Here is a 20,067-nt window from a genome sequence, read left to right as displayed (position 1 = left end):
AACAAAGAAAATTAAATCATTAAGGTATGGAGAACCATAGTTACAAACTTACAAGACTCACAGAGTCTAGCCCAAACTCGACAAGTCCCGAGGCGGGTCACCTCTGCCGAGGCCAGAGGACCCTGGACTCGGACTTGGCTGAGTCTAGCCAGGTCTACGCAAACTTGCGTGTCTGTCAGACTTGGCAGACTCGCCGAGTCTTGAGCCCTACACTCTATCGCCCAGCAAGTAAATAAAAGGCAAAAAACATTTAAAGTCAATGTAGTCTACATTAGAGACAAATTTCAAGGACGTGAGCAGTGATAAAGCCAATGGAAACCTTGGACTTTGATGGATAATCTACAAATATTATTTTCTGAGCATTAGATATCAACCAATAGAAAAAAGTCATTTGAGCTTTCGGGGGCACTGCCCTTGGACCCCGCAAGGGGTGCTGCCCTCAAACCCCCATTGAATAATTTGGGGGGAAACTGCACCAATAAAAGTTGGGAAAATTTAACCTCCAAGTCCGATTAGGCTCCCTATAACAACATTGGTCAATATTTATATCAAACTCAGATTTATGAATTCTCTATTAAAGTTATTTCTACAAATTTGTCCAATAATAGTTGTTCATTTATTACGATTTAGTTGCTATTCAGTGTGCAAATATCTTTGTTTAGTTGAATAAAATTGAATGCAAATACGTTGGAAGACACAGCTGATAAGGTGCACCATGTTGTAATACTCTGAGTTCTTATAAAACGTCAAGCGAGTTACAAACCATGTCTTCTCTGCAAATATTATTTTTTGAGGATTAGACAATTTGCAAATGTTTGTTATATTTGTTTGGAATATATTACAAGGTCTTGGGGTGAAATCAGTAAGGGTATCTCACAGTGGCATCAAAGATTTGACCCTGCCAGCTTGTCGAGTTAAGAGTTGCAGTTGTAAACTTGTAAGACAAAGATGAAGTCCAATCAGAATCACATTGAGGAATTCAATACAAAGCTTATAAAGTGTTTGCAGGTGTTGCACAAATATCAGGAAGATTTTATGAATTAGATTCATCAGATTTCCAAAGTCCATGATGTTGATTTTCATTTATACTTATGTGATCAAAGTACACTTGTGTATGTGCTTCTATTTGATGAGATTATTATGTCTTTAATGTTTATTTATTAAAGGATGCATGAAACGGAATTTAAATCCTCAAAAAAAAATTGAATTTCTTGGGTTTTTTAATTTGTTGAGTCTTGGTCGAGTCTGAGCCGAGTCCAAGTCTTGTAACTATGGTATGGGCCTTTTATGAATTTGGTGCTCATACATGAAAATAAATTCAAACTTGATCTCCCTCCTTTTATGAAGATGTAAATTGTTGATTGTGAGTACTTGCAACCTTTTGAGCCCTCCATGTTGTAACATCCCTAATTCCTCACCCTAGTGAATAAAAACGTTTCAATAAATATTGATGTGAATTTGAATTGCTTCATTGTTCCTTCTATACTTGTTCACTCAATGATTGCAATTTGATTTGAATTTAATGATCAAATTAAATGCCATATATTAAAGTTTGGTATTTTGATTTTCATTATTTTTTCTAAAAGATTGATTAGGTATTTGTCAAGTTATGTTGTTTTGTAGGAGAAGGTGAAGTAGGTTTGGTCTATGAAGCTGATAAATTCATAACCTAATTATGTGGAGTGATGTTGTCTAAACTAGTTAACTAGATCAGTATATTTATGTGAATAAATAAATTAATAATCTTGCTTAATTAATGATATCTTAAACTAATCATTAAATCAAAGAATTAATTTATATATTGGTGAGAATTGTGTAAATATTTCAAAAAATTCAGCTTATGACATTGAGTTAGCATTCTTGTCAAATATTAAAAATACTCCTATTTTGCTCTACACCAAAATGCCCTCAACGCACGACTCCAACCCTAGCCCATGTTGCACCTATATACAAGAGCGTTTGCAGTCGAATGGTTCCCTATGATGTTTCAAGGAGGCAATGGCTAACGAAATCTAGGCAGTTGGCTATAAGGGTTTATAAAAATGGTCACTTGAGTCCCTTTTAGTGGTTTATCCTTCCCAATCCTTTCTTCCAACACCGAATATAGTATGAAAAAAATTTCTCTTAGGTGCAAGAAATGTTCTCAACGGATCATCCAATCTCTCTATGTCAAATGATGCAATCTCATGAGCAAGGTTTTCATGCTTCATGTGGTAGGCCCACCTAGTGGATTGGGTTAGATTACCAACATTATATTATTCCTCCAAGTGCTCAAAAAGAGATGAGCTCTATGTCAAAATATGCAAGCTCATGAGCAAGGTTGCCCACCTAATGAATCCAGTTGGAACCCCAAAACTGCTTTATTCCTCCAATGCTCAAAAAGAGATGGTCTCCTCTCAAGCTCTTTTGGAGGGCATGCCAAAACCAAACACTTCCTCTTCACCCAACTTACATGACCCAACCATTGGGGTAAAGCATCAGGTTTTTAATGATAAATATTTCTAAAAGACCTCATCAATCTTATTAAACAAAGCAAACACAAAGATTGCAGATTTTTCTAAGGACTCATCAATGTCATTGAAGTCTTCAAGGAAAGTTGTTCCTAGAGGCAAAGAAGACAACTCAAAAAAGAAAAAATTAACCAAAATCATGTGTTCAATCCTCATAAAGATGATGAATGGATAGAAGTAAAGAGGAAGAAATCTCCACCAAAACTCAAGCATCAAATGATGCTGAGATCATCAACGAAAGGAAAAAATCTTGAAGAAGTTTGTGAAACTAATGCACCCCCTATTAAAGGGTTGATGTGAATTTATGCTGTTATTTTTGTTTAATATTTATGGGAGTGGACCCCATGTTTTCACCTTCCACTATATGCATATGTATATGTATATGTATATGTATATGTTGGTGAGAATTAATATTATTTTTTTTAATAAAATAAATTGGAATTAAAGCTTAATTGATGTATTTTTAAATATTTGCATGTGCAGGGGTATTAGGTGAATTTATGGAAAAATAACATTTTATATATAAAAATTATAATTGTGCTTTAAAATAAATAATTCACTAAAATTAGTATGTAAATAACTTTTTATCAAAATAGATTGAAAAGTAGTTATGGAAAATAGTCATAAAAGAGGAATTTTCTTTTGGAAGGAACTTTTTGTCATTTTGGAAAAACACACAAGATTTTGGAGTGCTTGAAGACTGAAATATTTTCTAGAATTCGTTGAATAAGATTGAATTCTAAATCATGGAACGTTGTAGAAAATATTTCATCTGGTTAATAACAAATTTAGATTATTGTATATGAAAGATATGTACTGATTGTGTATATGATTTATTCTCAAAAAAGAAGTTAGAAATGGAACTGTGAAATCCATTAGGGTTATAAATGAAATTAGTTTCCTGAATGAAAGACACTTGGGAACTGTGATAGCATGTTATTGAATCTTTATTTAATCTGATTTGAAAATTTGTATTTCTAAAAATTTAGTTTTAGAGGAAAAAATGAAGGTTTCTTATATAGGTAGAAAGATTGAAATATCATAAGAAAACATAGGAATTCAACGAGATTGAAATTGCAGCATTGTTATATTGATTTTCAATGAAGTGGAAGTTGCAATAACTCTGATTTTTATTTCCTTGCTACTAAAAGTTAGATTTTTGATTGAGACCCTACTTTTATTATGAGAGATATTTGTAGGAAGATAAACTAGTGAAGGTGGTTTCTAAAAGACTTAACTTGGATTCATTGTGTGAATCTTTGGTAACTAGATTATACATGAATGTTGTTTTCTGTTTTGGTGCAGCATATCCATTATTGGATGTCAATTTGAATGAATTTGTGCTATTGGAGATAATTGTTAAGAAGTGGATTAAGAATTAAATGTGTTGAAAAGCAACACCCCATATGATTTTGGCCATATCTCTTAAAAAGTGATCTCAGTGTTTCTGACATTTTGATATTTGGTACAAACTAGAGTATAAAATTTCCCACCAACTTTCTAGACATTTATCTTTTACGCTTTGTTTCTGATGATTAAAGGAAGTTGACTTTTTTCTTTTAAACATAAAAATCTGTCCTAAAATAGCATATTCTTTTCTAAATAGAATTCGGTATATGAAAGCATGAATTGTAAGTTTAGATGGTAAACTAACTATACATTAAAAAAGAATGTTGACATTATCTTTCTTTTGTAATCTATTGATACTTTTGTGTATACTATGGGGATAATGAGTAAGCCTATAACTCAAATTCTTCACTTCTACTACACGTGAGAATCTTTGTGGAGTTTGGTTTTTATTAGAAAATGTTTTTGTGGTTTTAAGGATGGAAGTCTTGATTAATATGTGTGATCTTATTAGAAAGTGTTTTTGTGGTTTTAAGGATGGAAGTCTTGATTAATATGTGTGATCTCCCAATATGTTTGGTGAAGCATACTTGTTAGTGAGCATATTAAAGCATTGTGTTTTTATAGATGCTAGTTGCAAGGATCTGAGCATGAGCTGGACTTGGCTTCCCATTCGACCCTTAATCCACCCACCCTGCCCCATATGCCTCCCTCCACTGGACATCATTGCAGCACCCTCTGAGAATGAGGACCACTATCTGGTGCCATTGGAGGCCCAGAAGAATAGCCACCTAAGTAGAGAGGCTTACAGGGCTGCATGTGAATTTTAAAGTATCTTCAAGATATAATTGGCTAGTTTCAAAGTATACTTACAAGTTACAGTGCCTTGACATTTCAATCTTGGACATTTACTAATATACTTATAGTCACTCAATATGAATATAGTGATCTTGCATTCAATATTTCTTTAGTAGGTTTGGGTATAACAGTTTTGATGTCAAGTTTAGAATATTTTGACTTCCGTTGCTATTTTATCTTGACTTCTCAACTCAGTTTATGTGTAGATCATCTTCTTAGTGAGATTTGATTATTATGAGTGGTTGATGAGTTAAAAATATGATTGTAAGTCTATCTTAGGCTACTAGTACAGGTGATTATTCTATTGTTCTTGGTGACCAGAGTATCCTGATAAACTTTGGAGTATTGGGATGAGTATGTATGTGTTGTGCGTTGCACACGCTCCCTGTCGCCGACAGGGTCCCCTTCTTTTTGGTCGTTAAAATTGGGTGTCAAGCGTCTTTTTTGAGCGTAAGCTTGGGAATCCGCAAGGTGAGTTTAACGTTCGGGCGTTAAAATTTCAAAAGATCGCTTAAGCTGGTGAAACGCTAAGTCTGAAGCTTCAAAGTGTTCTTCTTTTTTTTTGACTTGTAAAATCGCCTAAGTTAGGTGAGAAATGGCAAAAGCTTGCAAAATTCCCCAAATATGATGAAGCGTCTCAAGGTCACAGAAGGACCCAAAATGCCGATTTTCGCCAAAGGGAGATTGAAAGGAGGAAAAATGTTAAAGTTTTAAAACTTTGCAAAAAGTCTGAAAATCCCGAAATTCGCTAAGGAGAAAAGATTGTCAAAATGTCAAAACTTTGCAAAAGGCTCTAAAAGTGCGAAATGTTTATGAAGTTTGCAAAGTGGCTAAAATCCCCGAAGTTTGCAAAGTGGCTAAAATCTCCGAAGTTTGCAAAGTGGCTATAATCTCCGAAGTTTGCAAAGTGGCTAAAATCCCCGAAGTTTGCAAGTGGCTAAAATCTCCGAAGTTTGCAAAGTGGCTAAAATCTCCGAAGTTTGCAAAGTGGCTAAAATCCCCGAAGTTTGCAAAAGTGCCCAAAATCCCGAAATTCGCCATAACGGGGAGTAAATGTCAAAGTTTTTAAACCTTTCAAAAGTGCCCAAAATCCCGAAATTCGCCATAAAGGGGCGAAAATGTCAAAGTTTTTAAACCTTTCAAAAGTGCCCAAAATCCCGAAATTCGCCATAAAGAACCAAAAATGTCAAAGTTTTTAAACCTTTCAAAAGTGCCCAAAATCCCGAAATTCGCCATAAAGAACCAAAAATGTCAAAGTTTTTAAACCTTTCAAAAGTGCCCAAAATCCCGAAATTCGCCATAAAGGGGCGAAAATGTCAGTTTTTAAACCTTTCAAAAGTGCCCAAAATCCCGAAATTCGCCATAAAGGGGCTAAAATGTCAAAGTTTTAAAACCTTTCAAAAGTGCCCAAAATCCCGAAATTCGCCATAAGGGGGCGAAAATGTTAAAGTTTTAAAAACCTTGCAATTGCTCTCAAACCCCCTAAAAATGTGAAAATAAAATAGTAAGGCGTTAACTTAAAGTTTGTGGAAGTGCCATTTAGGCCGAATTTCGAAAATGTCTAAGTATGAACTTTTTTAAAAACTTTTTGAACGCCCCTCTTGCCCGAAATTGCCAGGAACAACTAAATTCGCGGAAGGAGTAAAAGCGTTAAAACTTGGGAAATTTTCAAATGACCCTCCAGGCGTTAAATTTAATGTTTGTTAAATTAATTTTAATTTTTCAAATTAATTGATTAAAATGGGATTAATGGTTTGCAGGTCGCAGGACACCATCGCAAAGAACCAGGCGAAGGCCTGAAAATGCAAATCGAAGAGGGATCGCAACCAAGGTCAGGCGCTGGAAGCTGGAGGAGGAAAGATGCAGTGCAGGATCAAAGCAATGAAACATTGGGAAGCGTGTCGTTGAACAAAGTTGAAGTCCACCACCGGGACCAAAGACCAAAGAACACTCTGAGTACAGCAATCATGCATTCTCAGGAAAAGTGCACAGCTGGATTTAACTCCAGAATTTCAGTTTCTGTAAACTGAAACTGTTTTATTATAAAACTATCTGTGGGTCCCGCGCAAGATATTTTTGTGGACAGTTATGCCCAACTGCCAAATTGACCGAATTAAAGCGAAATAGTGGCAGGTAGTTGGAATTGTGGTTGGTTGGATAACTGAGAATTGATTGGGCATGGATTAAGGCTGCCAGCTTTTGGATGGCAGGTTGCAGCCCTTAGATGCAGTCAATCCTAGCCTCTAATTCAATATTGTAAAAACTATAAAAGGCAGAGGCCTTTCTTTTGTAAAGGGTTAGATGGTTAGATAGTTAGACAGTTAGAGAGAATTTTGTAGTTGGATTTTAGAGTTAGAATAGGTTAGATTTTAGGCATAGCATAGAGATGCTGCAGAAATTGTTGTAATGGCAGCTGAAGCAAATATATGAACATTGAAATATGGTGTTTGTTGTCTTTGTTTTAGTCTGTTTGCATGGTTTCCTTCAACTGGTTAATTTTAGAGTGCAGGGATTTTAATGGTGAAGTGTGGAGGGGTATTTGATGCATTTCTGGTTCATACCATTGGGGGTCTGCTGATTGTAGGTCACCGTGCATGGTTAGTCTGAACCCAAAATGTGCTTAGTTCAACTGCAGGTGTTCGTCTTAGGCTGCGCCAGAATTGGGTGCCTAAAAGGAGTGTCTCCAGTCTGAAAATCCTTCATCCCTTGGAGCTTGCACCATTTTTGTCTAGTTGTGAGGGTATCTCTGGCGAAACAAGAGCTGGTTTATCGAAATCTGTCTACCCGTTGTATCAGCTGTTATCATCCTTGTCCTTAGGCTTCCTGAACCCTTCCCTTTTTTATTTTATTTCATAGTCTGAGAATCACAGCAAACCACCTTGTTGCAAAACGTAAGACCCCTTGTGCTCCCAACAAATCACATCAATCACTGAGTAATCCCACAATCAAGACCTGACAATCAAAACCTTAAGATCGTCCCCTTTGATCAACAAAACCAGCATTAGGGATTTCCTTATCTCAAGAGAGGATAGGATACTCAGCGAATACATTCTATTCTGCGTTGGCCGGATGGAGTTTGCAGCGATGCGACTTTAGACACGTCAACAGTATGTAAGAACCCCTGTCTCTACCCTGACAATTCTGATATTGTTTACTGATTGTGTTTGTTTGTCTTATGTCTTGCGGTTTAACGATTATATTGCCAGGTAAAGATTAAGAAACGCATATACAAATTCAAACAAGATATATGCTGAAGCAATTGATAATTATTTCAGTATATGAAATCAGATTACAAATCTTTCTATTGCAAGTGTAATAAATGTTCAAATCAGATTTTCATTTCCTTTTGACAACAATGAATTCATACCCGGAAAGATGAATGCTGATTATGATGAATTTATGAAGTTGATCAACACATTATTCAGTCCCAATTTGCAATCCCAAGCTTCAGATTTGAAAACCACCAAGAAATTGTCCAAAGTCCAAACACCATCTTTAATATATACGCCCTCCATGGACAAAAGCGCAACCTCAAATGTCAGGCGATTCAACATCAGAATCCAATGCCTCCCATAGAATGACGTATGGCTAGCTTAAATCTGTTTGCTACAGCCTTGAAATGTAGATCAGCTGTAGAGAAATGCAGCCATAGACGATTTAAAGGCTCTCACACAAATCTGGTACAAACCCTTGAAGAAAATCAGAAAATTCTTCAATGAAACCCTTTTATTAGCTTCTCTAAAATGCCTTAATACTGCAGCGTTACTGTAGCGCATACTGTAGCAGCCAACATTACTGTAGCGCATACTGTAGCAGGCAACATAAATTTTGCTGTGCCAATGATTAACTCTTAAACTTCTGATCTGGTAAAAACCCTTTATGACTTCTCACAAGTTGTGCATAATGTTGACCTCTGGATGAAGCCAATCAGATTAGCATTCTTCAGTTGATATTTCACAACCTCAGTATGCTGACAATGAAGAGTGAACCTTCTCCAAAGTCTGGAAAAGATTGAAAATCTGCAGAAACCCTTGGTCTCTCACAAATCCCAAAAGCAAAGACAAATGATCATTCAATAATGAGTTTGATTTGCTTTTTGAAACCTTTTATATCATCTCAACTCTTAAATGCCTTTAATTCCATTTTGAAATCTACTTTAAGGTTTTAATAAAACTTTATAGTAACTTTTCAAAAGGGTTGATCCCTTCATTTGGTGCAAAACAAAATAATATAAAGTATATATATTTATAATCACTTATATCTACCTTCAAATTGGTACTTTATATTATTCCTCATATGCACTTTATAATTATTAAATGTCCTATTGTAATAAAGTCAAATATAGTCGTTAAATGCTGTCACTTTATAATTTGACTTTATGATATTAAATCCCCTTTAATTATAAGGTCACATGAAGTCAATATAATATTCCCTTAAAATAATTAATTATTATTAAAGTAACACTTTATTCTTTAATAATAATTAAATGTCATAACTCCATTAATAACCATCATTTAATGATTCTGACTTCATCACTGGCTAGCCCACTGCTCCCACTGTCAATCTGGATGCCTTACTAAAAATAGTAAAGGTCCCTCTCTAGCATCCACTGACTTACTATAAATGGCAAATCCCTCAAAACGGAACCAAAAACCTTTGAATATCAATGCCTTGGAATAACTGAAAGATCTGGTGAGATAAACACTTACAATGGCCACCTGAAGAGCTCCAAAACTCCCCAACTGGACCCTCTAATCCACCATACTAGCCTACGAGGGTCAAAATAATAGGCTAATCCCTCGAACTCTAATGCTCACAAAAAATAGAGACATTACAATGTATGTACATGTTGGATATCTTAGTGATGGATGTGTACATCCTGCTATCATCTTCTCTACTTCATGCCCAACACCTAGCAAATCATCGTCCCCTTCAAATTGGTTGGCTACAAAACGGAGGGCACTCTTCTCACTAAAGTCTTATCACTTGATAGATCTGCCCAAAGTGTCCTAGTTGGTGGTAAGGTCGCAAGAACATGATAAATATATGTAATTATTTACCCTCACACCACTATGGATAGTAGAACTACAAAACTGAAGTCCTAACCCAATTATAGGGATGCATCCCTTTAGCTACTAGGAGTGGTAATGTGTTTCATGAGACATAGTTTTTCTTCTTTCATATGTGAGGAAATTGGTACTTAGGTGTACTACACAATTGGGAAATGTATCTTAGTATAGTTGGGACACATTTGGGTTCGTAGTATTCTAGTTCTATAAACTATAGAAATCAATATCTTTTCTTGGTTGTGCCTTGTGTTATGTTCTTTGTGTTCTATTATTGTTGTCTTGATCTTGGATGTGTGTCACTTGTTTTGTATTTTCATGTATTTGACGTTTTTGTTTTTTATCGTGTGTGTTCTTGTACCTCTTGTTCACTATAAGTTCACTCTATGTAAGAAAGATATGGAATTGAGCTAAGGTACTAGAAATACATGTAGGAGGGCATGTTGTGTGTGTTCTTGTATCTCTTGTTGGCAATAAGTTCGCTTTATGTGAGAAAGATAAGGAACTGAGCTAATGTACTAGCAATACATGTTGCATGGGATGCATGCTATTCTACATTGCATATGTTGATTATTTAAGACATATGCCATCAATGAGTGAAGTACTCTTATAGTATGGAATGCGAGTAGTAATCATGTAAAAGTTTTGCAAATGGTCTTGGGATGGTTAGACTTAATTGTGATTGATCACTTGTATTGATTACTAATTTATGCATTTTGTAGAATTGATCCTAACTATGTATGTGTTTTGTGGAGCGTTGTAACATCACGAGTTTATGACTAAGACAAATTTAGATGTGTTTTATGATATAGAAATGTGTTGATAAATTGATAATGAATTGTTGTTATCTATGAACTATGTTTATGGGACTATGATCATGTACAAAACAAGAGAAAGAACTCATAAAGATAACTATAACACTTGCATTTGTTACTTCATACTCCTTGGTTTATCAGTTTATCACTTCAGCCAAAACTAATTGATGGGAAGGATAGGATCCTTCAATGTATACATTCAAAATACATTCCCCATAAACAGAAGGAGTATGGAGGGAGTCATTCCTGTTTAGTGAGAATTTATCTTGCAGTTTACATTATTGTTTTTAACTTTTTGGATCACTATTGTATTTTTGATGGTCAGGTATGTTGTGTTGGTATACTAAATACTGTAACGTTTCAAAGGTTATACTATTCTTATTTTATATGAGTAAAGATGCACTTGTGTGATGACCGTGTTAATTAAAATGATATTTACACCTCATAGAAATTCAGATGGGTTGTACTTGTGACCCAACGTATTATTGGATAGAGTATTCATTGTTTAGTTGTATGAGAATCTGTGTAAATGATCAATGGATGTAACCATTGAGCAAATCTCATAATGGAAGCTATTTAGAATTTATTGTGAGTTGATCTTCGTACATTGTATTGTACGCATGAGTTATTGCTTTTTTTAAATGTTAAGAAAAATTGAGGTTAAAATTTTGCAGTTACGCATTTTTTATGAAGTAGAGGAACAAGTACTACCCTTAGAAGATTTGGGTGTGAGAGGAAAAGCGATACCCACAAAGGATGTGGTGCCACAAAAGAAGACAAAGGAACCTAAAAAAGAGTCGAAGCAACATGGACAATACAACTCGAAGATCACAAGATGAATCAAACAAAATGGAATTCCAAAGAAAAAGTGAAAGAACTCTTTCTCCAGTTTTGGCTCATTAAACTTTTTTGGGACTAAAGCTCCCTAAGAAGATAGGAGCACCCTATATTGGATCTGGAAAATGCATGAGAAACAGAAACTTCAACAATAAATTGAATTTGAGAATAAACACAAGTTTAGAAATTAAAATTGACAAAAAAATTGCAGGCAAATACGACTGCAATCACATAGTGGACTGGTCACAATCATGACTATGGTAGTGTCCACAAACACTTAGTTCTACAAACTAAATTTCTCGATCGTATAGTCATCGTTTCAGATTCCTATGTGCATGAGAATTACTTTAGAGTCGAGGAGAACCCTACTATCAAAAAAATATACATAAAAAGGGTTGTCATTTGCTCAAAAGAATGTATTTGGTTGGAGAATCAGAGAAATATTGTAGAGTTCAATTATTCAAAGTGAAAAGGAGATAAAGAAACCAGAGAGCTCAAATGGAGTCCCACTTGTTGCATTTGTCTTCCCAAGATAATAAGGGAGCTGGCAAGGCCATTGCCACTACCATAAAAGTTGGTTTTTTTCCTAATTGGGGGTTTCCAAGATAAAAATCTGAGCTTGTGTGAGTCGTTACAAGTTTACTTTTTTTTATCACAATATTCTCTTAAGAAAACTTCATTTGCATAATCAAGTAGAAAGTAATTTAGATAGTATGTTGATTGTTTTATTCTAATTTACGTTTGTATAGAAATTAGATAGTAGAAAAAGTCTTGTTTTTTTCTAACTCATGTTTTAATGTGTGTTTTATGCACATATGAACACAGAATAAAATACCAAAGTATTTTACCCTCTTGAACAAAATCACCTCAGATGCTAAATATCTAATCAACTAAGACAATTCCAAGGTTTCTGCAGTCAGTTCTTGACATGTGGGTAACTCAATGGCTTGATGTGATATTGTTGTTTTCACTTGGGGACTTACGTAATTGTTCAATTTGGAAATCTTTTCCTATCATGGATGTGGAATAGGCTATGCTGATGACTTAAGATTTTGCACTTTAAGCTCTTGATCTAATCTAACAAGGATTTCTTAAAAAAGGACAAAAGGAATAGGGTTTAGGAATTTCTATTCTAAAGCCTAGAATGCAAGAAAAGGGTGAATGATTCAATGGAATCCTACTAGGCAAGGTCTCACCATCAAGAGAACAATTTGACACAAGCTTAATGTAATCATCTAAGGTAGATTTCATAGAAGTTCAAATCATTACCATCAAACATTGATACCATCAAGACAATGCATAACAATGGATGTGCAACAATAGAAGTTAAGTTCATATAAAATTCCAGTTGACCATGCAAGGCATACTTCAGTGTTAATTTAATGCTGGGACTAATGTTGGAAAAGAAAATATTAAAAGTCCCCTTTAAATGGGAGACATAAGGAGTTAATGTTATTTTATTATAGCATTCTTTGTCCCACATTCATGGTGAATTGGAAAACGTGCCCAAATGAAGTTATAAAAGGGAGTTTGTAGAGCATTAATGGCAGCTGGAAAATTGTGTATCTTGATATTAGTGATTTATGGAAGAAATTCTGGAGATTTTGGGCATTGGAGGACATACTCCCTCTCTTGCAATATTTACTACGCCTGTGAAAGACCAGGTCTGGGAAATCAAAAGGGATTTTTTGGGTGAATAGAAGAATGAAGTTAGTTCAATTGAAGCTACGAATGCTCAGTTTGGAAAAAATGCAGTACATATAAAGGCAGCTTATTTAGTTTCAGGGTAGAAGTTTGGTTACACAGGATTTTAATATCAATGGAGGTGAAATCTGGTTCAGCGTGTTTAGCAACATCAATATGCTCGGGATAACCTTCAGCCGGTTCTTGTGACTGCCGTGGTAAGAGCATTCACCTGACCCAGCAATCTTAGCCAGGAAATTCTGTTTGACATGGCTTCGAGTGGGGTTAGACAGCATATCGTGCAGCTGTTGATAAATAAGTTTGATGCCCAGCAGACCATTACGCAGTGAACAGCAGGTTGGGCTGAATACAAGTTAAGGAGGGAAGTCATGGAATAATACACCAGCAGCAGCATCATTTCCAGCGACTGTGTCAAGTAAATCCCACGGCACTAATATCAGGTTCTGAGTTATCTTGCATTGGAAATTATCGACTATGTTGACTGGAACTGAGTTGTTGAGATTATTTTCAGTATTGTATTCAATGTATGAACTGTGAAGCAATATTACTCTGAGCTAGTTCGGTTGCATTGGCTACAGCACTTATTTGTATAAAAATCGTTGACATTATATGCATAATTCTCAAATGAAATTGAGTGCTTGCAAAGATATTATGTCAACGCACCAGGTATTAATGAAACCTAAAACCACTACATTAAGGAGTTAAAACAGTCCACAAGTTGAATGCATGCCAACTGTTTGACGAAATCCCTCAAAGACAGTTTCAGAAATTTTTTGAAGCAAAAGGGGCAGTCTATTACATGATTGCTGGGAAATCATGTGGTGGTTGGGACTGACAAACAGCAAATAAGTCTTCTGTAGAGGAGCTCTAAGAGTGGGAACCTTGTTACTTGAACCTGTGCCCGGGACGTTAAGTATTGACTATACTTCTGTGCGGGTCTCTTGGCTGTCCAAATCAAATGGTGGTACAAGCAGGGACTTCCAAGGTTTCCCAGTGAGCTGCTAAAGAAGCAATGATATTTGTTAAACTGATGAATAATGTTTAAGACTGCTAGCACTAAGGTTACATTTGATGTTTCTGGAACTTGTTATAAACTGAGAATTAATAGAAAGGATGGATTTCAAATTCTCTTGAAGTGTTTAGTGTTCCCTGTTATGTTTCCTTTACTGCAAATTGCTTTATACTCATACAAACAAACTTCATTAATCTTTATTGCTGCAAAACTGAAAACCCTTAATATTGTTAGCAAGCAAACTGTTTGACAGAATGCCTCAGTAGTCAATTGGTAAAAGGTTTTGTTTTAAATTAAAAAAATCAGATGAGAACAGGTCTGGTTATTACCGTGGTATAGCGACTTGATCAAAGGAGGGTTTTTATGCGTATGGTGGCTGCTAGGGTTTGGTTGGCAATTTGATTTTCAGAGCAGACCTCTAGAACAGTCCTCCTTCTACATCTGGATCAGAATTTTCATCCATTTTTGGGACAGCCTGCACATCTCACTTCAGCAAATCCTAGCACTGCCATTAGGAGGTATTTTTTGAATTGATTTGTATGTCATTTGATTGTAATACGTCTTTCTTGTTTGGAGGGATGGGTTCGCGCAGCTAGGGTGTGTTTATCAACATCTTTTCGCAGACTTCATGAGACTTGAAGGTCTGAGATATATAACAGCATTAATCTGAGTTTGACTCAGCAAATAAGGTCTTCATTTTACATTTTCCTGCATGGTTATAAGTCTGATCTTTAGCAGCAACCTATACATTTCCAGGATTCAGATTTTATACATGATATAAGTGGCTGAGATGTTTATGCATGGTATTTTTTAAGATTCTAAGCGTTATAGGTTTGATATAATTACACAGGTATTCAAGTAAAGTCAGATATTCACATTATTGGTTTGTAATCTGCATATATGTTATTTCTGCAGTCACTGTTATTTCACTATATTTATGTTCTCTCTTAAAATAATGTGAGGTCAACAATGTTTCCATGAAATATGAAAGGTTGTTGATTGTGGACAGCATAATATGAAGAGCACAAGAATATACTGAGAGGGGAGGGGAGTGAATCGGTATATTAATTAACTTTAACTTCTTCAACTTCAATCACAAGTATATAACTTATCTCATAAACATATTCATTGCATACCAACATTTATATGTGATCTAACTATTATGAACATAAATGGAACACAAGATATATATGTGGAAACCCTTACAAGAGAAAACCACAAAAAATTAATGCTTTTATATTGTTCTTCTTTTACAATGTATGTAGGCACCAACCCCTAAGTTTGTTTGTGACCACCAACCCACTAGAAACACCAACTCCCATTTCTAAATTTGTAGGCAACAACCCACTGAAAGCACCAACTCCCACAACTGATTTTGTGAGCGCCAACCCACTGGAAGCACCGACTCCCAAAACTGATTTTGTGAGCACCAACCCACAAGGATGAAGCACCAACTTCACCCAAAATGAGGCACCAACCTCTGCACAAATTTTGATCACAAATAGATTCCCCAATTTGCTGTAAATATCATCACAAAAAATCCGATCAATTTCTCTTCAAATTTGAACATACACCTGCAAATGTTCTCTTACTATTTTTATTTTTTATAGTCAGCAATACATTCTTTAACATAAACTTCTTGTGGCTGGTATCTTTTCTCTGTTATATGCATACAACATACTCCTGGGAACTCTTCCTTTTGAATTATGATTTCAGCGTTTTCACTTCATATAATTCATCAAATCTGAATTGGATATTCACATACACAGACTATTGGTGTACAGTATTTTACTTATTTATTGCTCACATCATTACGTACAGCCTCTCAAATTCATCAAATGATTTCAATGTTCTTTTATATCTTAAATACTTGCACAACCTTTTATAGAAAAGTTGTATCTTTTCAAAACATACTCAACCTTTATCAGTTGTGAATTTTCATCAAGGTTGCACCAAGACGGGGTACTTGGAGACTGGTACCGGTACTGGTACAGCTATTTTTCAAAATAGGAAACAAGAAATTCGAGATGCCATTTTTTTATTAAAAAATTTAATAATTTAAAGAAAATCTGAAGATAAGTGTATATTCGTAAAACTAATTATGAATATAGACAGTGTATAAGAAAATTGAAGGCAACAGCCCAAACCAACAAGTTGAATATTTCAATACTGCAAATCCTTTTGCTATCATATGTGATTATATATATGATAATGTGAATATAGATTATACATATAAGAATATGAATATAGATATACTCACAAGAATGAAGAAAAAAATGCCTATCATGGGAAAATTCCCAACTCTCAAGGATCTAATAGAATTCATCCCCATTGTGCATTCTGCAAAGTCTACATAAAGGAATTAAAAGAACAACAAGAATAAGAAAACATGAATATCTTTTGAGTTTTCCATCAAATTGCAAATAGTTGAATGGCAAATACTTGTCGTCTTGTTAGCTCACGTTGACTCCTGCCTTGAATTGGCTTATATTTCTCTTCTGTGGTGTGTTTATTTTCCAGCTTTCTGGTGCATTTAACTTTTAATTTTTAGGGGTTTTTGTTCTAATTGTGTGGGAGTCAGCGCATTTTGCATGGGAGACAGCAAGAGTCTTTCAGAGACCACAGTTGAAAGTCTCCTACAATCGGAGACATCTGAGGCAAGGTCTCTGAAACTGGGACGTGTCTCGGAGACGTCTCAGTCTTCAAGACGCGTCCCAAGGGGTTGGAGACAGGTCTCTGTGCAACTATGCTTTTCATCCTTAACTAAAATCATAAACAACTTGTTTTTAAATTGTATCTTTAGGAAACATATTAAAATGCATTTTAATCTATCACGACCTTTCATAATAAATCATATGGTTTAACATTAATCAATATTACTTTCACAGAACAAAATCTTATAACAAACATTATGAAATCTTTTACTGATTTATAACAAATGAAGTCATTGTAGTATCGGGCCACGTTCAACATACCCATTGCTGTTCCAGTCATTATGCTGCGTATGTATTCCACATTCGACATAATCTTTTATTTCCAAACTTCTATCGCTGTATTTATCATAGTCGATGTACTCACTGTTTTTGTATTCATCATCGAATTGTTCATTGCTGTATATGTATTCACCATATTGTTCATGTCCATCATACTAAGTTGATATTCTTTGATTATTAATGCTAGAAATGATTTGTTTATTCACTGTGCATCTGTTTTGTTGCATATAAATGTTACTGTAGATCACCATGATATCTTAATCAACCATTAGATTTTGATCACTATCTTTGTCATATCGTGGATTTTTAATATAATCACCATGTATTTTGTGGTATGAATGGAATTCGATTAAAATCTCTTTCCATTACATCACACCTAATCAAATGCTGATACAATTAATTTGGAATATACGGCAATTTTGGTATGTGCTCCTTTAATGAATCGATCACCATATTAGTTTATCCTTTCTTTATACGCTGTTTGACTCTAATAATAGAGGCGCTGATAGTCATCGTCTTGAGCGCTGCTCATTTAATCTAATTCGCAGCCAATTATAGTGGCTTCCAAAAAAACTTAAAATAATTAAGGCGTTAATAATTTCCGCAAACTTTCCTTAATAACCATCGACCTGATCTATATATTTATCATAATATTGAACCGATTCCATGGAAGCCTTCTCAACTTCGGACTAAAAATTTCGTGCATAAGTTTTCTATCATTTGTATAGGCTCAAAACAAAAGATGCTTGCCAGCTCTTTTTTATCTCATGCTACAAAGCTGCACCAATATTTTTATTAGAATATATATTGGGTTCTTAATACAAATCAGCCACCTTCTCATCAAAAACACAATATGATCTTGTGCTTATTCCCTTGGCTGATTTCTTTTGTCTTCCTTTTATTCATTTCATTTTGGTCCATCAATAATATCTCTGTTGAATAACTTTAACTAGTTCCTTTATCATGTTTCTTCTCCTTTTATTGACAATTGCATTTCTTTTGTTCTCATGATTGAAGAAAAAAAGAATCCAATGCATCAATCATATCCAACTTTGTATAAGAATCTTGACTGCAGTTTTGCCCTTCTTAGATTATTTCTACTCTCAAATATATAGCTATTCTTATTTGTTTTGACATCAATGATAATTTTTCATTTGGATTGTGTATTAAGCTCTTTAATATAAATCACAGCTATCCAATTCCTAAACCAATGACAATCTCACATCCCCCTTTGCCATGGATGGCAACCTATTTTTTCTCATCTCCTCTAAGTCTCCCCCTTTGTCATGGATGGCAACCTATTTTTTCTCATCTCCTCTAAGTCTCCCCCTTTCTATATCTCTCCCCCTTTGATATCAATCGCGAGGGATGTCCATCAAACTCCTGTCTATGAATGTATCATTAGAAAAAGCTAATTGCAAACTCACATTAAATGTATAAGATCACACTTCTCCCCATGTCGGAGATTCTCTAGTACTCCCCCTATCAAGGGTTCTCTAATGCTCAGCCTATCAAGAATTCTTTAATGCTCTCCCTTGCTCTAATATTCATTTTCCTTTGTTTCCTAATTTGTATGGGTGACATACTTTCTTAAGTGTTTTCTTCTTTCTCTATCCATTGTCTGCTAGATGAAGATTATCTTTTCATTTCTTTGAGAGAGTCTTCTATCTTCAAGATTTCTGATTGCCATAGCTAAAAGGTTACCATTCTGCTCTTAAATGATAACTCCGTACTCTTCAAAGTCTTCAGTTTATTGCATGGGTTAAGAGCATGCAGTCTTTCATCATCTAGGATCTTGAAAATGCATAATTCATTGCTTTTCCTTGTTACTGATTTGTTGCACAAGTGGATTCTTCTCTTTATGCTTTAGAGTTCTACTTGAAGGTTCCTTTCAAGGTACTTTGACATCAATCCAATCATTCCCTCTTTGTTGTAAATTTCCAAACTCTTCAACTGTGAGATTGTGACTGCCTGCTTCATATGCAACCTCTTATCTTGAACACTTACAGCCAAATATGTAGATACCAAGTTATTGCTATTCCTTGATACCAATATCTTATGATACCAATTTATTCCATAAGATACTAGATCAATCAATTACTTTGACCATGTTCTTACTTCTCTTTCTTCATCAATAGTATCTTGAACATGATGTTTGAATTCTTCTATACAAAAGTATTTCTCGTCTCTTTATTACCTCTACCATTCTTCACAATGTTATCAATTGCTTTGTAACATTCTGTCATGTTTTTAAACTTCCTTTTCAATGTTTTATGGAAAGTTCACCATTTATTTTCTCAAATCGTAGCTTCTTTTTCTCTACTAATTCTCCCTCATTTTAATATAAGGTAACTTTCTAATTCTCTCCCTTTGATCAATGACAAGAGAATGCTCATGCTAGCTAATCTCATCTTAAATTGACTTCTTCATGGAGGTAAAAGATGGTGCAATGGATAGCTCCCCCTAAAATCGTGCTTCTCCTAATGAACTAGGAGGTATATGAAATGCAAGTTGCACTTACATTGGTTTCTTCTCTTCTTTCCGTTATCTTCTTTTTCCAAACTTGTATAGGTCTTCCCTTTTGTTTATTCTTGGCCTCTTTCTCCTTCATGCTTTGTCTTGGAGGCTCAACAAAGATGGTTCTGCAGGAACATGATTTAGGTCCAAAGTTCTTGCACTTGTAAGTTTGTAACACATAATATCATAATTCAAACTCCTTTGAGTGAAGCTAGGAATATTCCTTCTATGACTTCTACAATTTATTGCTTTATGACCAAACTTATAACATGAAAAACAATATCCATTAAAAGAATAATAAAGCCTAGTCATATATGGTTGTCTTTGATGAAGAGACTTTCTCCAATTGTCCCTGTTTTCCTTTGAAGGTGGATTGATCTTTGGTAGTGTTGTGCACTGCACATCGTT

At 34.9% G+C, this 20,067-nt stretch overlaps 1 protein-coding gene across 11 annotated transcripts in view; it reads right to left on the bottom strand.

Moving 5' to 3' along the window:
- The window catches only part of LOC131067535 (meiotic recombination protein SPO11-1), a 195,499-nt gene that overhangs the window by 132,811 nt on the left and 42,621 nt on the right, over window positions 1–20,067 (bottom strand). The window lies entirely within an intron of this gene.

This window comes from Cryptomeria japonica, chromosome 10, assembly GCF_030272615.1.
Source record: "Cryptomeria japonica chromosome 10, Sugi_1.0, whole genome shotgun sequence".
Classification (NCBI taxonomy): Eukaryota; Viridiplantae; Streptophyta; class Pinopsida; order Cupressales; family Cupressaceae; genus Cryptomeria; species Cryptomeria japonica.
Note: the sequence above shows the minus strand (reverse complement) of the source record. Positions and strands in the feature narration are given on the sequence as shown.